Here is a 22470-nt window from a genome sequence, read left to right as displayed (position 1 = left end):
GCAGATTGAAAAGTTTTCACCAACTTTAAACTGCACTGTACAGCTATAAATTTACATAATGCAGGACTACTTTTTAACAATAATATAGAAATCAGGGGAAATCAATTTTTAAAAAAACAAGATGAAGCCAAAGGCAGTCTTCAAAATACACTCCATGGCCAGCTAGCTCACGCCTGTAATCCCTACACTTTGGAAGGCCCAGGAAGGAGGACGGCTTGAGCCCAGGAGTTGTACACCAGCCTGGCCAATACGGCAAGCCATTGTCTCTACAAAAAAATTTAAAAATTAGCCATGTGTGATGATGCATGCCTGTAGTCCTACCTATACTGGATAGGCTGAGGTGGGAGGCTCACTTGGGCACAGGAGTACAAGGCTGCAGTGAGCTATGACTGCACCACTGCACTCAGCCAAGGTGACTCTGTCTCCAAAATAAAATAAAATTGAAATTAATCAAAATTTAAATTTGAAAAACGTACTCCATTAGGTCCTGCAAAGCGAGTAGATGCTGTGAGGATTCCAGCAGCCTTAATGAGCGCATACACACAAGAAAAGAACCACAACTATTCATTTCTCTTGTGAAATTCTTAAACCAGCCCACAATTTGACCCGGTTATATAGCTCTATTAGTGTAAGTACACAACTTTGTGCCCCAAACTTAAGAATTTCACAGCTACAAACTTCTACAGGCAGGGTTTCCATATGATAAAGATATTTGTGCATACTTGATTAAGTCATCATTATAATCATCTGTTGAATACACTTTGAGCAATTTTTTTACGCTGTTTTCTCTCACCTTTATAATGATCTTCCAAATCAGAAAAAAAGTCAAAATATAAAATTAAGACATCTTCTTTTAGGAATTCTTCTACAGAGCAGGCCTGAGTTTCAACTTGCATGGCATAAAATGAATGCAAAGAAAATGTATTCTGATATGAGACCCTCAGTTGCCTACAGACTTCAATCAACTCATTTGGAGAGCTGTTCACTACCTCTTAGTCTTTTCAAGTCTTATTAGTCTTTACACAATCCACTGACATGGACAGCTGTAAAAGTTACACTTGCTGCTCTAGCGCTGACTAGACAAATTTGTAGTGATTAGCACATTACCTGAACTATCATTCCAAGTTTGTCTGAAAGCAACACAAAAACCTATAGCTACATGTCCTATAAAGTTTCTCATAAAATGACCACACTTTTGAGGTCGTAAAATAATAAAAGTACTTATTTGCCATTAAAATCACAGAACTTTAAGAGATTGCAAAGATTCTAGAGGTCATCAACAATTGAGAAAAGTTAAAGTTCAAAAATCAAGAAGTAATTTTTTTCACAATCAAATAGTAGTTGAATAGCAATATCCAACATTCCCATCTCCTAATTCCTTCTTCCACAGTTTCCTAGTTTTTTCATCATGCCACATACAGCTTACCAAAATCTTTATTTTTAATTTAAATCACAGGAAAGGCAAATGCTGTAATGAGTCTGCAAATATTTACAAGAGAGGAGTGAAGAAATAAGCCCACTAAATTCAGTGAGACAAGTATAATGAGAAATAATCCCAAGGCTCATTTTTCTCAGTTTCTCAGAATTGATAGGATAACAATAAAAGGAAGGGAAGAAATTTTGCAAGACTAACTCTCAAAAAGAATAGCTATTTGCAGAATGAATCACAGCTATTAATCTTTTCTTGAAAAATATATGACAGCAGGGTGTTTTCCCTGTCTCTAACTTTAAAAGGCCGGCTGCCAAAGGGCTATTCGATGAAAACATTCCATACCATCATTAAGATATGCACTCTTTCAACCTGAGAATGCTTATTGAAAGGTAAGAAAAAAAAAGAAAAGCAATCTTCTGAAAATGTTAAACTACAAAACAGTCACATTAACAAAAGTACAGCTAAGCCTCACAATGCAGGTCTTCTCAAGTACATGCAAAAGCAGTAAAATGGAGACACTCTAGGGTAGGAGGCCTGAAGTAAACTGCACTAATCCCTTTGTCCACCCCCACCCATACAAATTGTCTTTGAAGTATTTTGTGAGGTATCTTGATTTTATTTTTAAAATACATATAGGCCAGGTGCAATGACTGACACTTATAATGGCACTTTGGGAGGCCAAGGTGGGAGGAAGCTTGAGACCAGGAGTTTGAGATCAGCCTGGGCAACACAGCAAGGCTCCATTTCTACAAAAAAATTTTCTTTTAATTAGCCGGGCATAGTGGCATGTGCCTGTAGTTCCAGCTGTTTGGGAGGCTGAGGTGGGAGGATTGCTTGAACCCAGGAGTTTGGGGCTACAGTGAGCTATGATCATACCACTGCACTCCAGCCTGGAGGACAGAGCAAGACAATCAATCAATCAATAAATAATTAGTAATTGATTGATCAGTGATAAATAGGTAAATGAGTTAAAATTCAAATAGAATTTACGTTACGCCATAATATTTGCCTTCGCAATACGAAAGTTGAGTCTTCAGATAAACGGAAAACCACCCCTGACAAACCCATACCTCCCCCAGCAATACTCACACCCAGTGTGAGGAACATACTGGAAGGCCACTACAAATAGCAACATGAGGGACAGCCATCGGGCACCAGGCAGACGAGGGACCCACGGAGGAGCTCCTCTATGAAGACTCCAGTCTAGTGTCTCTTCCCCACCTCCCACCCTCTCTTTGAACTCCCTCTCTCTTCTGCCCTCTACAGGAAACAAGCTGATACCAAAATAAAGGGGTCTGGGACAACGAAACAAGAAGTTCCCCTCTATCAATGGAAAACATAAAAGTCTCACTACTACAATGAAATATTTGCCTGCCTCTACTTAGACTTTATACCAAAGTTCAAAGTTAACACCGTTAATCACCATCCACAAAAGCATGACTAACCAAGTGAAGATTAACTAGTCATTTCCTGATTGCAAATGGAAGTAGAATTTTCCCAGTATCATTGACAGTGACTATTAGAATGTGTTGAAAATCCCTTACAATCACTCTTCCAAAAATGCTTTAAGACAAAATTTAAATAAAAATTTTATTCACTAACAGCTGTCCAAGATTCCAATACAAACATAATTCTATGTTGTGATTAAAAAGAAAAATTATTCAGCTTAAAAAACAACTAGTGACAAACATGATTAGAGTTTTGTTTTGTTTCTTTTGAGATTGAGTCTCACTCTGTCACCCAGGCTGGAGTGCAGTGGCACCATCTTGGCTCACCACAAACTCCTCCTCCCGGGCTCAAGCAATTCTCCTGCCTCAGCCTCCCAAGCAGCTGAGATTACAGGCGTGTGCCACCAAACCCAGCTAATTTTTATATTTTTAGTAGAGACGGGGTTTGAGATCTGTGGGGTTTCCCCATGTTGGCCAGGCTGGTCTCGAACTCCTGACCTCAGGTGATCCGCTAGCGTTGGCCTCCCAAAGTGCTGGGATTATGGGCGTTGAGCCACCGCACCCTGCCATGGTTAGAGTTTTTATCAGGTATTTGTTCTGGAAAGCAGACTCAAAATTAATATAAACCATCTTTCTCAAAACTCCTAATATAAAGCTAACACCAATTCACAAAAGAAGAGAGTAAATTATGCTTCTGCAAAAGTAAAATCAAAGCTGTTTTTTTTTTACCATAAGCAGTCATAGAAAGAACAAAGCTGTTTTATACTTATTTCCCATTGACAAAATTAACCCCAAACATAACAATCACTTATTCAGAAAAAAAAGTGTAAAAAGTAACCATATGGTTTTAATGTTTCCTAATCTCCTAATTTATTATTTAGAATGTTAAAACTTATTTCTCAGGTTCAAAAAAATCCTTTAAAAAACTTTTACCATAATGCCTTATCAGTATTACTCAACTACTAAAAAGTAAATTCATTATATCAACACAGCACTACAAAAAGGCATGTGAGTGATACACTTCTGCACTTGAAAAATCTGTCAAATTCCCATCATTGAAGATTACACATATAAGAAATATATGGGGCCTTTTTTTTTTTTTTTTTTTTTTTTTTGAGACAGAGTCTCGCTCTGTCGCCCAGGCTGGAGTGCAGTGGCACAATCTCAGCTCACTGTAAGCTCCGCCTCCCAGGTTCACGCCATTCTCCTGCCTCAGCCTCCATAGTAGCTGGGATTACAGGCGCCCGCCACCATGCCCGGCTAATATTTTTTTTGTATTTTTAGTAGAGACGGGGTTTCGCTGTGTTAGCCAGTATGGTCTCGATCTCCTGACCTTGTGATCCGCCCACCTCGGCCCATATGGGGCACTTTTAAAACAAAAGAGAAAACAAAAAACTTCACATGCTGTGTTGAAACAACTGGCTTTCCTATTGGAGGAGTGTGGGGAAGAAATTAGGTCCCTACCTTACCAAATACAAAATCAATCCCATATGAATTCAAGATTAGATTCTAAATGCTTTCTTTCATTAATTTTAAACTATTAGATATAAAAAGAGAATATGTTTGCAATTTAAGGTGAGGCCTTCTTAAGCAAGACACTAGATGTTAATACCCAAAAGCCAGAAAGTTTAACATTTCTGTACAAAGTATGGTATATGCCATTTTAAAAAGTTAAACAGCAGACAAAATACAGAAAATATATTTTCAATGTGTACTGCAGTTAAAGTTACTATTACAAAGAGCTTATGGGAAAAAAAAAAAAACCCAAGAGCAAAATGGATAAATTAATAGGAAATTCTGAGAAAAGGATGTAAACATGTGAGAAAACAGTAAAATTCCCTGGTGCTAAGGGAAGTTAAGGCAATGATGATGTAGCACTTTTTGAGTATATCCAAACGGACAACAGAAAATAATAAGTAGATAACCTAGTATTCACGAGAGAGATCAATTATCTTTTTTTAGGGCAATTTGTCAATAATAAGACATAAGTTGTATGTTTCTTTTGCTCTAAGCTACTCGTAGCTTCCATACACAAGAATAAAGCTGTAGAGATGCTATAGCACTAGTTATTTACAGCAGAAAATTTGAGAAAATATTATTTTCATTAAAGGAATAAAGTTATGATAGGTTCATATGACAAGATATTATGGAATATGCAATAACGATTACAGGACTTCTCACTAGCTGCAAATTGAAATTCTGACTCAATCTGACATTGAACCCCAATACAACTAACCACATTCAAAGTTCTGTCCCTGCTCCTTGAATGATCTGTTCCAACACAACAGATCTGCTGCCAGTCCCAAAATCTGGCTTATATTAAGCATTCCACCTCCTTGGCTTCACCAGCAATGAATATCAAAATGGGCTAACCTACCCACATGGGCTTCCAAATTTTCCCGTAAGAAAATAAAGTAGATATATGCAATGATTTATCTGAAAAGATTCTCATCAGGCCCTTTGCAGCATAAAAGGAAAAAAAATTTGAAACAACCCCCCTTATTTTTTATTCCTTTTAAAGTAAGTGGCAGATATCAGTACACTTTGCCTGCAATCATTTCAGCAATGCAATATATGTACTGTAGTATAATCCCATTTTTAACAGAAATATTTTATATATATATGGTATACACTCCACTTGTGTAATGACACTTTTCTTGGAGTAATAAAAATAGAGTCTCACTCTGTTGCCCAGGCTGGTCTCAAACTCCTGGGCTCAAGTCATCAATCCTTCTGCCCTCCCAAATTGTTCAGATTACAGGCATGAGCCACCACACCAAACTTGTTACTTTTTTTTTTTTTTTCTTTTGAGACAGAGTCTCGCTCTGCCGCCCAGGCTGGAGTGCAGTGGCGCAATCTCGGCTAGCCGCAAGCTCCACCTCCCGGGTTCACGCCATTCTCATGCCTCAGCCTCCCGAGTAGCTGGGACTACAGGTGCCCACCACCACGCTCGCTGATTTTTTGTATTTTTAGTAGAGACAGGGTTTCACCATGTTAGCCAGGATGGTCTCGATCTCCTGACCTCATGATCCGCCTGCCTCGGCCTCCCAAAGTGCTGGGATTATAGGTGTGAGCCACTGCGCCCGGCCGTTTTTTTTTTTTTTTTTGGTGATAGGGTCTTGCTCTGTCACCCAGGCTGGAGTGCAGTGGCATGATCACAGCTCACTGCAGCCTCAAACTCCTGTGCTCCAGTGATCCTCCCACATCAGCCTCCTGAACAGCTGGGAACACAGACACATGCCACCACACCTAGCTAAATTTTTTTTCATCAGCAGACAAAGCTATAAAAGAAATGAAACAAAAATAGATCACTTGAATCCGCACTACTGTCTGTGTTCATAAAGAAAGTGACAACTACACTGAAGAGTTATTTCAAAATGTTGGAAATAGGTTACTTTATTTATTTCTTTATTTCTTTATTGAGACAGAGTCTTGCTCTATTGCCCTGGCTGGAGTGCAGTGGTGCAATCTAGGCTCACTGCAACCTCCACCTCCCAGGTTCAAGCAATTCTCCTCAGCCTCAGCCTCCTAAGTAGCTGGGATTACAGGCATGCGCCACCATGCCCAGCTAATTTTTGTATTTTTAGTAGAAACAGGGTTTCGCCATGTTGGCCAGGCTGGTCTCGAACTCCTGACCTCAAGTGATCTGCCCACCTCTGCCTCCCAAAGTGCTGGAATTACAGGCATGAGCCACCATGCCCGGCCAAAATAGGTGACTTTAGACATCCCAAAAGGTCAGAAGCAACAAACTCATTTCTCCCTCCCCTTTTACGGTTGAGACGTTCCACAATCCCAACTGAGAACAGCAAGACACAGTTACAGAAACAGAAATGAGAAAGCGGGTGAAGGGGAGAAAGGGGGATGGAGAAAAGCAGGGGTCTGCAGTATTGACCTGGTCCCAAGAATATGGGGTGTTTATTTAGGTGGCTGAGCAAATAGTTGGTGAGGTCAAAGGTATCTCGTGCATACAATGTGCCTTTCACTTTTCAGCAGGAGCCAAGGGTTATTCTGTGACTATGTGCTCAGGCAAGGAGGATTTCCCACTTCTCCACTAACAACAGTCAGAAGCCAAAAGCTCCACTCAGGTGCTTGGCTACATTTTGCCTTAAAGGACAGGTGAAGTGGTGCGGTTACCTCCACCCCAACAAGGACTAAGAAAGACGTCTGCCCCACACTATGGAGCCGATTTCACCACAGAGGTGAAAATCCTATCCCCTCCCACAACGAGCATTCTATTTGGGGGAGGCAAAACCACAGTGCTCTGGTTTGAACATTTGTGTCCCCTCCACAATTCATGCTGAAACTTAATCCCCAACGCAACAGTAGAGAGAGGAGGTGCCTTTAGAAGGAGATTAGCCTTAGAAAAGGGCCCTCGGCCCCCCCACCACATGAGTGCTCAGCTGCTAGGCACCAACCTAGCAGCAGAATCCAGGCCCACACCAGACACTGGCGCCTAGTTTGGACTTCCCAGCCTTCAGAGTCGTGAGAAATAAATCTGTTGTTTTATAAATCACCCAACTTCAGGTATTTTCTTATAGCAACACGAATGAACTAAGACACACAGCAAACCAGCATGAAACATCTAGGAAAGTAGGAATACAAGAACACAGCACACCATGCTAGGGACGCCTGGGCCCGCAGGTGGTTCTCAGAACTGCCATTGAGAATGCCCACAGCAAAGGGCCCATTAGGCAAAGGCCCAGGAGGAAGAAGGCAACAGCAGATGGGGGCGTCTTGCTGAAAAAGCTGAGACTCTGGACTGCCTCATACAGGATATGGGTCTTACTACAGGCAATACCCTCGAACATTTTCTACTCTATTCTTTCTCTGTCTTTAAAGCCAATTTTAACCTACGAAGAAATACAACCTCCTCTTCTCCCACTCTTGCCCCACCACCAAACACAAACACACATATGCTAGACTAACCATCCTACATGATACATGCATGTATGACTTTAAGGAAAACACTTCTAATAAGGTAGTTGGAGGGAATGATCAGGATTTTATAAGCACCACTAGTCCTGGGAAAGCTGGTACTAGATCCATCTACTCAGACAGGAAGAATCCCATTTTTGTTTGTATTTTATTTTAGAGATGGAATCTCACTATATTGCCCAGGCTGGTCTGGAACTCCTGGCCTCAAGGGATCTTCTCGTCTTGGGGTCCCCCCAAAGTGCTGGGGTTATAAGTGTGAGCCACCTCACACGGCCTCAGAATCCCATTTTTAATAAGCTCCACAGCACATCACTTTACCTCATTAAAATACCTCATTAAAATGGAAGAACAGCCAACATAGGGAGACCCCATCTCTACACATAATTTAAAAATTAACCAGGCATGGTGGCACTCATCTGTGGTTCCAGCTACCAGAGAGGCTGAACTGAGAGGATCACCTAAGCCCAGGAGGTCCAGGCTGCAGTGAGTGAGCTGTGTTCACGCCACCGCACTGCACTCCAGCCTAGGTGACAGAGTGAGACCCTGTCTTAAAAAAACAGGGCAGAAGAGGTCAGGGAGAGGATGGGTGACAGAGTAAGACCCTGTCTCAAAATAAGGGGACAGAAGGGGTCAAGAGGAGGAAGCCTATTGCCACTTCACACAAAGTACTGCTAATTTTATTTGTAAAATGTTTAGAGCACATTGTAGCATAAAACATAAAACCAGAACAAGCACAAATAGGGGTGTTCAGTAAATGGTAATGATTGATATATCTGAACAAAAATTTACAAATGGATGTAAAGTAACACTTCAGCTAGCAGAAAGTAACTCACTTTCTCCGTTTTGTTTAAGGGATCACCTCCTTAAACAAAATTACCAACCACTGAAATGCAGGTAAAGTTTTTATTACATAAAATGAAGTTGACAACTAAATGCAATGTAGCCCTCTGGACTGGATCCTGTCATAGAAAGAGGACACTAACTGAAAAACTGGTGAACAGCAAATAAAGTCTGAAGTTTAGTTAAAGTCAACGTTGGTTCATTTTGACAAATGCATCACAGTGATGTAAGACGTTAGCAAAGAGGATGAGGTGAGGGGTACACTCTCTCTACCATCTTTGCAGTTTTTAATAAATCTAAAGTTATTTTAAAATAAAAAGTTTATGTTAAAGAATGACCGCACCAGAGGGCTGTTCAAGAAATGAGGAAGGGATCAACCATATCAAGTACTACTGAGGAATCCAGCAAGATAAGCGTCCACCTGACTTATATTAATTAAAATGCTGAAATCCCAGGAGTGCTGGGAGAGAGGCGAGGGCAGGGGATCACAGGAACTTTGTTGCAGAGTTGCAGAAGGCCTCAGTGCTTCCCTCTGTCCCAGAGGTCCTGTGATATCCCCTCCTCTTGCCCTACAAGCATCACGGTCCTATTGCTATGAACCACCTTGTGCAACCTCAGTGGTGCTTTGGAATGTTCTAGAATGAATCAGAAGACCCTCACAGCTTTCCCTAAACTTAGGAATGCATCCTAAACTACTGAGTTCAGTATGATATTCAATAAAGTGGGAGCAGGGGATAGAAAACGCCCCATGCACTGTCCTCTTAAATCCTGTGCAAGATTCTATGCATAGAGGATCTCTCTGCACATACCACATAGAATGTTTTCTGAAGCTTGCTGGAAAATATTCCCTATCTCTGTCAAAGAAAGGGAGAAAGGATAAATCAGGAGGAGGGCAGAACCAGAGTTGGAAGGCAAGGACAGCTGCTAGGGTTCACCCTCCTACACACTGACCCGCCAGCGACTCCGTGCAAGTTCATGGAGAAGGGAAGGGAAGAAAGGAAAGGTGTCAGCTGACTTGAGCTGGAGAGAGAAAAACACAAAGGCGACAGCTGGTGAGAGCCTCCCGCCCCCACCCCAAGAGGAGAAAGGGAGGAAACCTGAAACCACTTCAAGAGGAAAAAGAGGCAGTCCCATTGCAGCTGGCTGCCTCCCTCAGTTCCAGCAGAGCTGGCCGGCTGGGAGACAGCCCCAGCCTGCTGGGAGAGCCCCCTGGGAGCTGAGCTGCAGGAGAGGGCTCCGACAGCCCTCCTGGGTTCTGAGACAGCAGTGAATTCAAGGAGACAAGGATGCTCTGAAGGCAAAAGGATAAAAAATGGATCAGTGCATCCGGTCTCCCTGTCAACAAACATATCCTTCTGATGCCACCTCTTTCACGACCCAAGAATCTTTTGAATCCGCGGCAGTAGCACAAGACAACTTCCTTGACAATCACTGTGCCCGTTCCAACAAAATGCGGTTTTCTATCATCAGTGAGTGATAGGACTGTAACAGGTGTGTTCAGAGCTGAGCTGTTCTTCTGACTCCCGCCCCCATCTCCCCCTCCCACTCCTCCTACCTGTCAGCTCCCAGGGCACCCCAACTTTCACACCAAGCTGTTCTAAGGCTTCCAAAGGCCTCTCTCACCAGCCTCTTCTATATCATGCGAACAACAAATCACGTTCCCTCCCCTCTTTTCCTACTGATTCAGACAGAATGTTCATTCTGAACAACAAAAAATTGACGTATATCTTTTGAGATCTAGACTTCACAGCATTAAAAAATTGATAAAGCCTACTAATTATACCAAGTAGGGTAAACAGTGGTTAAATTTTTTTTAATGTGAAGCTTGACTAAAGTCTACTTACACAGAACTATCACTATATGAACAATATGGTAGACAGGTAATGTTGGTGTCTCAAATAACTAACTCGAGTTCAACTTTTAACAAAAGTATAAATGCAAATAATTTGTTTACACAAGACTTTTTCCCCCTAAAACAAATATTATAGCTTATTGGAACTGGCCTATTTGTGGGTGAACAGACCAACAGGCTAACAGACTATACTCAATACTACATCTCTAAAGGCAGTAAAATGCCAAACCTACAAATTGCCTATGGAAAAGTCAACTCCTGTGTTTTCGTAAACCAAATTTTTATTTTTTATTTTTTTTGAGAGAGAGTGAGTCTCACTCTGTTGCCCAGGCTGGAGTGTGGTGGTGCGATCACAACCGACTGCAGCTTCAACTTCCTGGGCTCAAGTAATCCTCCCACCTCAGCCTCCCTAGTAGCTGGACTACGAGCATGCACCACCACATCTGGCTAAGTTTTTTTATTTTTTGTAGTGGTACAGTCTCACTATGTTGCCCAGGCTGGTCTTGAACTCCTGAGCTTAAGCGATCCTCCTGCCTCAGCCTCCAAAAGTGCTGGGATTACAGGCATGAGCCACTATGCCCAGCCTATTTTTATTTATAAAAAGAAAATTCTGGGTAAAGAAGAAATGGAATATCTAATTCTCATTTAGGTGGGGTTTTTAGACACCAATCCATGCAGAAGCGACAGCCCCTGTGCAGAGGAGCGCAGCCATCTACAAATGGACCACAGACCAAAGAGAATGCCCTGCTGTCAGCACAAAAACTCTTCCCATGCTGGTCGGTGCCACTGTGATACCCGCTTCTGTGGAGCAGATGATCCTGGGATCATATTGTCCCTCATTGTGTATGGATTCAGTAGGCACTACTGAGAAATCTCTTATAGTCTAACAGAAGTTAATGAAGCACATACAACACAGAAAAATTAATAAAAGTTGATAAAGTACTTCAAAAAGACCATTACTGGTTTTTGTAAACTCACAGGATGAGTCCAGATTTTGCAAGCATTAGAATATAAAATACCTAAAAATTTCTTAAAATGTACAATATAACAATAAGGTAAATTCATAATAATCAGGTTCAGCAACAATACTTAGAAGCAATGAGACAATCCCATCCCATTGCCTGGCACAGGAACTGCCTATTTAGTTTTCAAGGTGTTTGTACTTCTTTTGTCTCGATCTCCCCAGCACAACCTTGGGAGGATGAAAATTCACGTGATATCTACATGCTACTGAAACTTGGTTCTTCCAAGTTTCCTCCACTCAATTAAACCTCCAAATTACTTGCCTTTGATAACTATTTTTAATGACAAACTACAAACAATCAGAGAGTTTACAAGGGCCGGAACTGGGGTGAGATCAGAGGCACTTGCCTCTGACACTAAATGTAAGGGGGGACCAAAATCTCAGTAGTCACGATAAATACCATAATGCAATAATTCAACAAAAGAGATTGTTCAGCTAGAGATCAACAGATTAATAGACTGATTAATAGAGATTAATCCAATCCACTGCCACAACAGATCTCCAGGTTTGCAGTCCTTGGCTGGATGGCCTCTACACAACACGGCTCCCATGGGTGGTCTCCGTCTCACAGACCCTACAGGCCAAGTTCTTTACTTTTCAGTTTCCGCGTTCATTAAGTGTCCTGGAAGCAGAACTGCATCATAAGATCAATGGCAATTACTCTGACCTAAAAAACAGAGAATCTCATAGATGATCTAATGAATCACATCCCAACCAACCAATCCAGGGTTGATCTACCCACATCCTGTACTGCGTGGAGGCTTTTTAATACCAGTCACTACTAGGGAGTAAAACGTCAAAAAGAGATTGCATTCCTTAATTTTGCATTGCTTGCAATTATCTGTAAAAACTAATTTTTCAACAGAAGAAGGGAGACAATGCAGGCAGCCTTCTCCATATTGATTGTGAAGAATCTACAATCACCAACAAGGCACAGCAGGCCACAACATCTGAAACTGCAGACCCTACGTTCCTACCACAGGCTCCTTCGCTGAAAGCAGGAGCTTCGGAGTCACACGGTCTTGGGTGCCAAGTACCACTCAGCCATTTATTAATATCGCCAAGCCTCAATGTCCTTTTGTATGAAAGGAACATAATATCTAATTCATTGGATTATAAATTCATATGTTGAAGGCCTAATAGTATGCACTGGACTTAGCAAATATTCAATTAAATCTTATCATCATCTTCTCATTATTATTTTTCCATTGTATCCTTCCCCAAACCAGAAAATCTCTAGGTTCCATGAAAATGTGTCCACAGAAAGAACCAAAGGCATGGCAGAGCTCCATGCTAGGCCACGGTACTCCTCTGCTGCTGTCTTCAACAACACCAGGTGACTGGTTTCCTAAGGAACTAGACACACAACTTGTCAACAGCATTTGTCTTCTCATCTGCACTGCTCCCAACCAATGACCCAACACAGCTTTGTCATCTTGGGAGAGAAGGTGGTGGTACACCTTCAGATCAGCTTCTTTGATTGACCTAAGAAACATACAACTGAATGTGGGACGCATCTATCCTAACAGGACTACAACATAAATCAGCACCTGTCACACAGAAGACCACATCTCAACCTCACACTTATCTTTCAGAATAAACTGAAATCTACACTAAATTTCAGGTCCGAAAATCCCATGCCAATTAATAGAGAGCACAGAATCACAAACACAAGTAACCAAACTCTCCCGTATCTAAAAATCTGCTTTCTCGAGCCACAAAGACATCCTAACTAGCCTTGATAGATTGTACATACAGCACTGCCAGTGATGGGTATCTGAACTTGAAGTCATTGTTCCATTTCACATGAAGATTGAACCTGCACATCGGCTGTCTAAAATCAATGCCAAGGTTGGAGGAGGGAGAGGAAAAACAGGGTCGGTCTGAGAGCACACGGAAGCTGTGTGACTGCCCCCACAATCACGCCTAGCTGCAGACCCCAGATAAGGGCATGGTGGGTCCTCCCCTGCCACCCTTCTCTGCCATATATAGCAGTGCTGGGCACCTGGCACAGACTTCCTTTGCACTCATGGCTGCCTGGAGAATTGCTCAGAGTAACAGCATGTCTCGGCTAGTTAAAAAGATCTCCAGACACTCTGAGCCCGTGAAAGAAGCAACAAACAGCCAGGCCCGAGCCAATCCAGATGACTGCTGGAGCAGCAAAAATCTCAGCTGTGCCAACTAGACCAGTCACCACGCTCCTCACCGCCCATCTCCCTCTGGCCACATGGCTCTCCATGGTGTCCCTTAGAAATAACAATAAATAGCGCAACAACTTAATTTTATAGTTAAAATGCAACAAGCCAGACAGTACATTAGCCATTATCCATGCAAATCTTGAAATTATTTCCATGCAAAATCCCAGTTTTAATACACAGTCACCATGAAGAGGAATTCAACAGCAAGGATATTACATTTACCATCTCAAAAATAAAAAAACTTTTTCTAAGTTAATCCAATATTTGGTCGTTTATGATTTACCTTCCAAGATTAAAAAACTGAAAGGCTTCTTTTGTCCCCAAGGGGAGAGACTGGCAGCAGCTTTGAGGTCTGCCTTCCAGCTGTTTTTGTTAGGTTTTTACACCTGCTAATGCCCAGCAACTAAGTGAGCATAAACAGGCATCGCTTACCAGTGTTTCACTGGAATCTCTTGATTTAACTTGCAAATTACTTGGCTTTGATAACTATTTTTAATGACAAACTACAAGGAATCATAGTGTTTACAAGCGCTGGAACAGAGGTGAGACTACAGGCACTTGCCTCTGACACAAAATTTAAGGGAGGACCAAAATCTCAGTAGTCAAGAGAAATAGTTTAATCTAATAATTGAACAAAAAAACTGATGCACAAAAATCCAAGATAAGCAAAATGCCAAAATTTTAAATAAAAACAGACTCATCTGAGTATCCTGTCTGATAAGAGGGAAGATTAGAAACCTTCTCTCCAGATGGTCATCACAATCACAGGGGACCCAAAGAGCTTCAGTGGACTGCAGGAAGTGGGTGCACACCCAGGAGCTCGGGCAACTAGGACCCTCTGCATCCTCGACCACCCCTTGGACCCTGCGGTCTCCCAGGAACCCAGTCTCTGGCCTGACCCCAGAAAAATCAACAGCAATAACCTAGCAACCAACCTCATCGTTTTACAAATAAGAAAAACAAGGCTGGTTGTAGTGGCTCACACCTGTAATGTCAGTGCTTTGGGAGGCCAAGGCAGGAGGATCACTTGAGGCCAGGAGTTTGCGACCAGCTTGGGCAACAAAGCAAGATCTCGTTTCTACAAAAAATGTTAAAAATCAACCAGGCTTGGTAGCATGAGCCTGTAGTCCCAGATATTCGGAGGCTGAGGTAGGAAGATCTCCAGAGCCCAAGAGTTGGAGGATGCAGTGTACTATGATCATGCCACCGCACTCCAGCTTGGATGACAGAGCAAGACCCTACATCTACAAAAGAAAGAAAAGAAAGGAAGTAAAAGGAAGGAAAGGAAGGAAAGAGAGGGAGGAAGGGAGGGAGGGAAAGAGAGAGAGAGAAAGAGAGAGGGAAAGAGAGAGAGAGAGAAGAAAGGGAAGAAAGAAACGAATACATACGCCCTGGGGTGTCGACTGTTGGAGGAAAGGCTAGGATAAGAATCTAAGCCTCCCACTCCAGGGCTTTGGGCATGCAATCCTCAGATGAACCATCACCAAAGGAAGACTCGGCAATGTGGACAGGCCTTCTATTGCTTAAAAAATTGTAGCTGGGCACAGTGGCTCATGCCTGTAATCCCAGCACTCTGGGATTACAAGTGATTTCAGGAGTTCAATGCTGCAGTGAGCCCTGAGCCATGATCACGCCACTACAGTCCATACTATGTAAAGGAAATGGCACAGTAATTCTTAGAAAATAATTAAGAAACGGCCAGGCGCTGTGGCTCACGCCTGTAATCCCAGCACTTTAGGAGGCCGAGGCACGCAGATCATGAGGTCAGGAGATCGAGACCATCCTGGCTAACACGGTGAAACTCCGCCTCTACTAAAAAAATATAAAAAATTAGCCGGGCATGGTGGCGAGTGCCTGTAGTCCCAGCTACTCGGGAGGCTGAGGCAGGAGAATGGCGTGAACCCAGGAGGCGGAGCTTGCAGTGAGCCTAGATCGCACCGCTGCACTCCAGCCTGGGCAACAGAGCGAGACTCCATCTCAAAAAAAAAAAAAAGAAAAAAAATAATTAAGAAACAAGCCGCTAAACAATAACTCTACTATCAAAAATAATTTCTTGGCTGGGCACGGTGACTCATACCTGTAATCTCAGCAGGAGGATCACCTGAGGCCAGGAGTTCAGGAACAGCCTGACCAACAAAGTGAGATTCTGTCTCTACAAAATTTAAAAAAAAAAAAATTAGCTGGGCATGGCAGCACACACCTACAGTCACCACTACTCGGCAGGCTGAGGCGGGAGGACTGCCTAAGCCCAGGAGTTCAAGGTTATAGTGAGGTATGATCACCCAGCTGCACTCAACCTGGGCAACAGAGTAAGACCTCGTCTCTAAATATAATAATAATTTATTAATACTATTTTAAAATAGTAACATAACTTATTTATTAAAGCCATGGAAGTCAAATGTCTCAAATTTAAGATTCTGTGTACTTTTGCAAATATGCCCATAAGTAGCCCAAACTTGTAGCCAGCTTCATATCAAGTAGAAATAATCACAAGCATCTGTAATGAAAATTGTCAACTTCACTGCTTTCACTACTTTTTAAATGATAAAAAATTATGAAAGACGCTCAAAAAAGCAGCTATGTACATACCCAATTTCCTTTCTGTGTTAAGTTTCTAGGTTTCCAGGAATCTCCTCTGACAAACAGGAATTTATTTGCTTCTACTAATAAATCAATTGGAAATAACATAAAACATAAATAAATTTCTGTGACATTTTTACTAAAAGGGAGCCATATCTCCCTCTAGACAGCTGGAGAACAATCTTTCACACATGCCCAGGCGAGACACCCTGACTTCTGCAATGGACACCCAGGCTGCTGGGGTTCAGGGTCACCACATTTCTGCTCCTCGACCCTTCCCTGTGGGGATTAGAAGGCAGAGAAAGCAGCATTGGTTCCTGCTCTCATATGTGGTTTTGTGGAAACCCTGCTTATCATGGAAACCAAGTATCTTCAATTAAAGATATTTGCTTCTGCTTCTGCTGAGATACCGGCTTCTGCTAAGATTATAAAGAACAGAAATTTGTACATTGGAAATCAATGTAAAAATCTAATGTACATTTTCTGACTGGTTTGCTTTTTTGGCTTTTTTTCTTTTCCCTTTAGCTTTAGGAATTAGGAATATCATTTGAGCCACGATTCTAAGGCAGCTGGGGCGGCAGGGGGTGCAGACAGCCACTCTAGAGAGAGACAGCATCTCTGGAGAAGACTAAGGTGGCAATTCGTTTTCCACATGGAAATTCTTCTTGAGGATCTAAGCACCAGCCCAAACCACACAAGGTTATGTATTTCAATAAAGAGGCCATTTCTAAATGTTCAAAACATATTATTCTCCTACTTTAAAAAAAGAAAAGCAAAAATGGATCGCTAAATGCAAAGCCAAATCCTCATAGTGGTAACTTTTACTGCCATCTTATCTCAACTAAAAATGAAAAGTTTTCATTTTCAACTACTCTTTGCCAATACCCTCTTCACTGAGCTTCAAGGGGCTTCCACGACACCCAGCCTGGCTCCCTCCATCTGAGTCTCTGAGAGCTGGTGTCGTGGTATGCCCACCATGCCAGGTTCCCTCACAAGAGTTCATCTAATCAAAGCTTCCATGACTAACAGTGATTTAAAAGCCACTTGTGAAAGATGTTGAAACATGTTCACATACAGTGAACAAAGTTTGAAAATGGCTTTTATAGGATGGTTCTGGGGCAGACACTGCAACTGCCTGACTCAGCATCCACTCCTAAGGCCCTCTCTCCCTGCCTTTCTTTGCCTACAGCGGCTGGAAAAGTAAAAATCTTGTACTCACTGGTCCAGGCTCCCCTTGTAGCTGGGCATGGTCACACAACAGTTTCCTAACCAAGGAGACCTAAACCCAGGCAGCCATGGAGCAGAGAGGGAGCACGGGAATGGACGTGGGGGTTACCACCATGACAAGCCACTTTGCTGTCCGGAACATCATGGAAAAAGCAGAAAATGCGGGAGGTGGTGTCTAGGTCAGCCAGCCATCAAGGGCTGCAATCCACATCTCAGCCACCAGAACCCCTCCATGCTGCATCACTTAGAAAGCTCTGCTCTTGGCCAGGCGTGGTGGCTCATGCCTGTAATCCCAGCACTTTGGGAGGGTGAGGCAGGCAGATCACTTAAGGTCAGGAGTTCAAAACCAGCCTGTCCAACACGGCAAAACCCCGTCTCTACTAAAAATACCAAAATTAGCCGGGTGTGGCGGCGTGCGCCTGTAATCCCAGCTACTCAGGAGGCTGAGGCACAAGAATCGCTTGAGCCCAGGAGGCGGAGGTTGCAGGTTGCAGTGAGCCAAGATCAGGCCACTGCACTCCAGCCTGGGCGACAGAGCAAGACTCTGTCTCAAAAAAACAAAAAGAAAAAGAAAGGAAAGGAAGCTCTGTTCTCAGTCACCTCCACATCCTCCCCTCCCACCCCTCGCTCCTCTGTAAGCACTCCACACCTCAGACAGAACAGACTTGCCCTGAAATCTGGAATCAAACCCCCTGTAGCAAACTCTTCAAGGAGCAGCATCCCCCTCTGCTCCCACTCTCTCTACCAGCAAAAACCTGGCTCACCTCCTCCATAACACTGGCCAAGAACCACAAGGAACAGTGAAGTGGCTTCATTCATGAAGACAGACTTGAGCACCTACTCCCTGCTGCAGTGCAGGCACTGCAGTAGTAGAGGTGGGTGATGGTGCCTTCTAATAAAATCCTATGATGCTGTAACTCAGGACACATTGTAACATTCGGGCTTCCACTGCACTAATCACTAAGGATGTTCCCCTCAGTTGTACTCATCAACACCCAGAGTGCCCCTGGGCCACAGGCCCTTCACAGTGGATGTTATCTTCCTTATCTTTGCAGCACCTGTCAGACCTGATGCACAACTGGCTGTTAAATACTAACGGCATGAAGCGTAACCCATCAACCTGGGGACTGACTTCAATTTCCTCCCACCAGATTTGTCCATTATGTACTTTCCAAATTCTAGTCCTATTCTCTTACTTCACCCCATATACTTTTGCTTTTATTTTCCCTTTATCTGTTTCCAAAATTATAAATATAGCAGTCACATGTTCTTATGGTAGACCATGATGTCCTGACACCAAAAATCATTATGATGAAGTCTTGCATGTAGTTAGATGCTTCCTAACACCATGATTATTTCCCATTATTCTGGAAATGCTAGCCAGTGCAATTAAACAGAGATGTAAATGTTTGCTACAAATACAGAAAGGGGGCAATGTTATTATTTGCACACAATAAAACTGCATACTCGGAAAACCCAAGAAAATAACTTGAATTAATATACAACTAAGAGGATTATTAGTTTTGAAGGTTATAAAAATGAAGGTTATAAAAAATATATAATAAAATAATAAACTATAAACTATAACCAGTTTAAAAAACATAATAAGAAAAAACTGAAAATAGCAATGTAAAGTTTAAATCCCTAGGAAATACTTGGCAAACATATAGAACTTATATGATGTATACAGAACTTTAAAAAGTGACAAAAAAGAAGATAAGTGAAAGAGCATTTAATATGTATTGCCGGATATATGGACTTCTTGGATAGTCAGAAGTAACTACTTGAAAGATGTCAATTCCCTCCTAAAATAATATATAAGGCCAGGCACAGTGGGGCTCACACCTGTAATCCCAGCACTTTGAGAGGCAGGAGGGCAGATCACTTGAGTTCAGGAGTTTGAGACCAGCCTGCGCAACATGGTGAAACCCCATCTCTACTAAAAATACAAAAAGTTAGCTAGGTGTGGTGGTGTGCGCCTGTGGTCTCAGCTACTCAGGAGGCTGAGGTGGGAGGATCCCTTGAGCCCAACAGGCGAAGGCTGCAATGAGCCAAGATGGCACCACTGCACTCCAGCCTGGGCGACAGAACGAGACCCCCTCTCAAAAAAAGTACACACACACACACACACACACACAAAACCCGCAGTCTCAATTTAAAAATTAACAGAATTTGTGTTGTTTTCATGGGATGGGTCCACTTTGGCAAAATGAGTCAAAGTCATAAGCTTGGAAAATAAAAGCAGAAAATTCACAAAAATTATGAAAACAAAAAACGATATGAAAGTACCTTTTTAGAATTAAAACCAGTTTGGGATTGAAAACAGAAGAAGAGAAAAAAACAAATAAAACAGTATATATAATTCAGAAAAGGTCAAACATATATTAATCTATGGAAAATAGGACATTTCAAGCAAAAGCAGAAAAGAGTGATTATTTTTAAAATAAAATGATCAAGAAATTCCATTTCTAGAAAGCTACAGACACACTTGTAGTACCAACAGTACAGTTACATCCTCTTTCTCTCTTTCAACCACACACACACACACACACACACCCTAAGACTATAGAGGACAGGAAAGCAACACAGAAGGCACAATTTACATGTTTACATTTACAGGAGAGGAGTGAGGAGTTAGGGGCAGGGAGCCTTATTTCTTCTCTGAACTAATTAAGTTTTATAAATGTTAATGCATTTTTAATGTTAATTTGGATTATTCTTGGTAATGACATAATAATTTTTTTTTTTTTTGAGATGGAGTCTCACTCTGTTGCTCAGGCTGGAGTGCAGTGGCACGATCTTGGCTCACTGCAACCTCCGCCCCCCGGGTTCAAGTGATTCTCCTGCCTCGGCCTCCTGAGTTGCTGGGATTACAGGCACACACCACCACGCTCAGCTAGTTTTTGTATTTTTAGTAGAGACGGGGTTTTGCCATGTTGGCCAGGCTGGTCTGGAACTCCTGACCTCAAGTGATCTTCCCGCCTCACCCTCCCAAAGTGCTGGGATTACAGGCGTGAGCCACCGTGCCCAGATGACGTAAGAATATGTTTTATTTACACTCTCTTACACTGTATATTAGGAGTGGGAGGCATAGAGATCAGTTCAGGTTTTGCCAACAGACAGAACCAGGTTCACACCCGTCACTTCCACACACTGTTGATGTGTCTCAGGGAAGCTGCTTATCTCCCATTAAGTCCATCCATTCAGCTGCAAAATGGGGATAATACCCTCAACTGAGCTGTTACAAGTATTAAATGTAATAAAAAAAATAGCCTCGTATTTGGTACATAATTACCTAATAAATGGAATTGGTTGCTGTGCTGATGATTTGGGTCAAAATAACAATTATCTTGATACTCCATGCTTATAAGACAGAGAGGTGCGGTGGCCAAAGCAACTCGGATATTAATCTGCCATGCTGACTTCTGATTAACCCCAGTTCTGGGAAGTCCTCTAAGATTTCCCGTTTATCTATTGCAAGAGCTGGCACTGCCCAGAGGTCAAACAACCTTGACATTATAGTACTTTAATTGTCCTACACATCCCTTCAGAGTCACCCTTTCCCCACAGTGTATCAGCCCTGGGTCTGGGGGTAGTGCAGAGACACAGACATGGCTTCTGTTCCTAAGTCCCAATTAAACCTTTCTCTCTTTTTTTGAGATGGGGTCTCGCTCTATGACCCAGGCTAGAGTGTTGTGGGGCCATCATACCTCACTGCAGCCTCGACTTCCCAGGCTCAAGCAATCCTCCCACTTCAGCCCCTCAAGTAGCTGGGACCACATGTGTATGTCACCATGCCTGTCTAGCTTTTTTTTTTTTTTTTTTTTTTTAATAGAGATGAGGTCTTGCTATGTTGCCCAAGCTGGTCTCAAACTCCTGGCCTCAAGTGATCCTCCAGCCTTGGCCTCCCAAAGTGCTGGGATTACCAACCTGGGCCACCTCACCTTAACCTAAATGTTTCTTTATGAGAAACTGGAATTATGAGCCTCTTTCTTTAGCCTCTCAGCTTCCTCGGACTTTGCGAGTAGGTTTGTATAGGCCTGCCCACCAGAGAACGGGAAGTAAAGTTGGTTGTACATCTAAGACATAGTTTTCCTAATTTGGTAACCTAATGCTTTTCTCAGTACATGATAATTTAGTCATATTTTCTTACAGAATAACAATGTATTTTTGTGGGGGGGTTTTCTGTGGGATGAGAAAAACCCAGCTTCTAAGGTTGCTGCAAAACTGTCACATACTGGTGGGTCAAGCTTACCAGGGAACAACTCATCTTCTAATCACATTAAAATAAGTATGTGCATTCTTTTTGCCTTTAGCTTAAAAAAAAAAAAAGTAAGATAAAAATTAAAAAGAAGTATGTGATAAAGGCTATCTCTGTCCCATCCCCAGTTCAAACCTTAATGAGACAACTTGAAAATAACTTATTCAAGTCAGCATGTCGTGCAGACATCACTACCAATTTGGCATTATGCACTGACTACTGCACTACTAACACAGTCAGCCTTTTATATTATTTATAAGCTTTTAAGACATTTAAATGCTCCTGAAGCCACAGCGAAAGCTAACAGTCTTGTGGGGAGAAAAAAAAAAAAAACAGAAGCGAAGTCAAGAGCTGACTACTATGAAGACCAGCCATGGCACTGTGAAGTGTTTTTGTGTGATCAAGTGTAATCATTACATCAAATACTTGCTGCCTCTCAATTCCATAGAATATCTTTGCAAAATATTCAAGCAAAATGCACTTGCAAAGTGCATGTTGCATGCTATGACTTATATCAGAAGGCGGACGCTATTACCAGCCACACAACTTAAAGTGGAAAAATGGGAATTTAGTAATTAACAGAAGACAGTCCTTTGATTTGGGGTTATTATCTCCTTATGCAGAGACAGGGGCTGTGTGCGAATACCTCAGCTAAAGGCTAGTGTTTCAAGAA

At 42.3% G+C, this 22470-nt stretch overlaps 1 protein-coding gene across 42 annotated transcripts in view; it reads right to left on the bottom strand.

The window, feature by feature from the left end:
* The window catches only part of PARD3 (par-3 family cell polarity regulator), a 705875-nt gene that overhangs the window by 618490 nt on the left and 64915 nt on the right, over positions 1-22470 (bottom strand). The gene's annotated exons all lie outside the window — the stretch shown is intronic.

This window comes from Gorilla gorilla, chromosome 8, assembly GCF_029281585.2.
Source record: "Gorilla gorilla gorilla isolate KB3781 chromosome 8, NHGRI_mGorGor1-v2.1_pri, whole genome shotgun sequence".
Classification (NCBI taxonomy): domain Eukaryota; kingdom Metazoa; phylum Chordata; class Mammalia; order Primates; family Hominidae; genus Gorilla; species Gorilla gorilla.
This window is presented reverse-complemented; position numbering and strand designations above follow the sequence as displayed.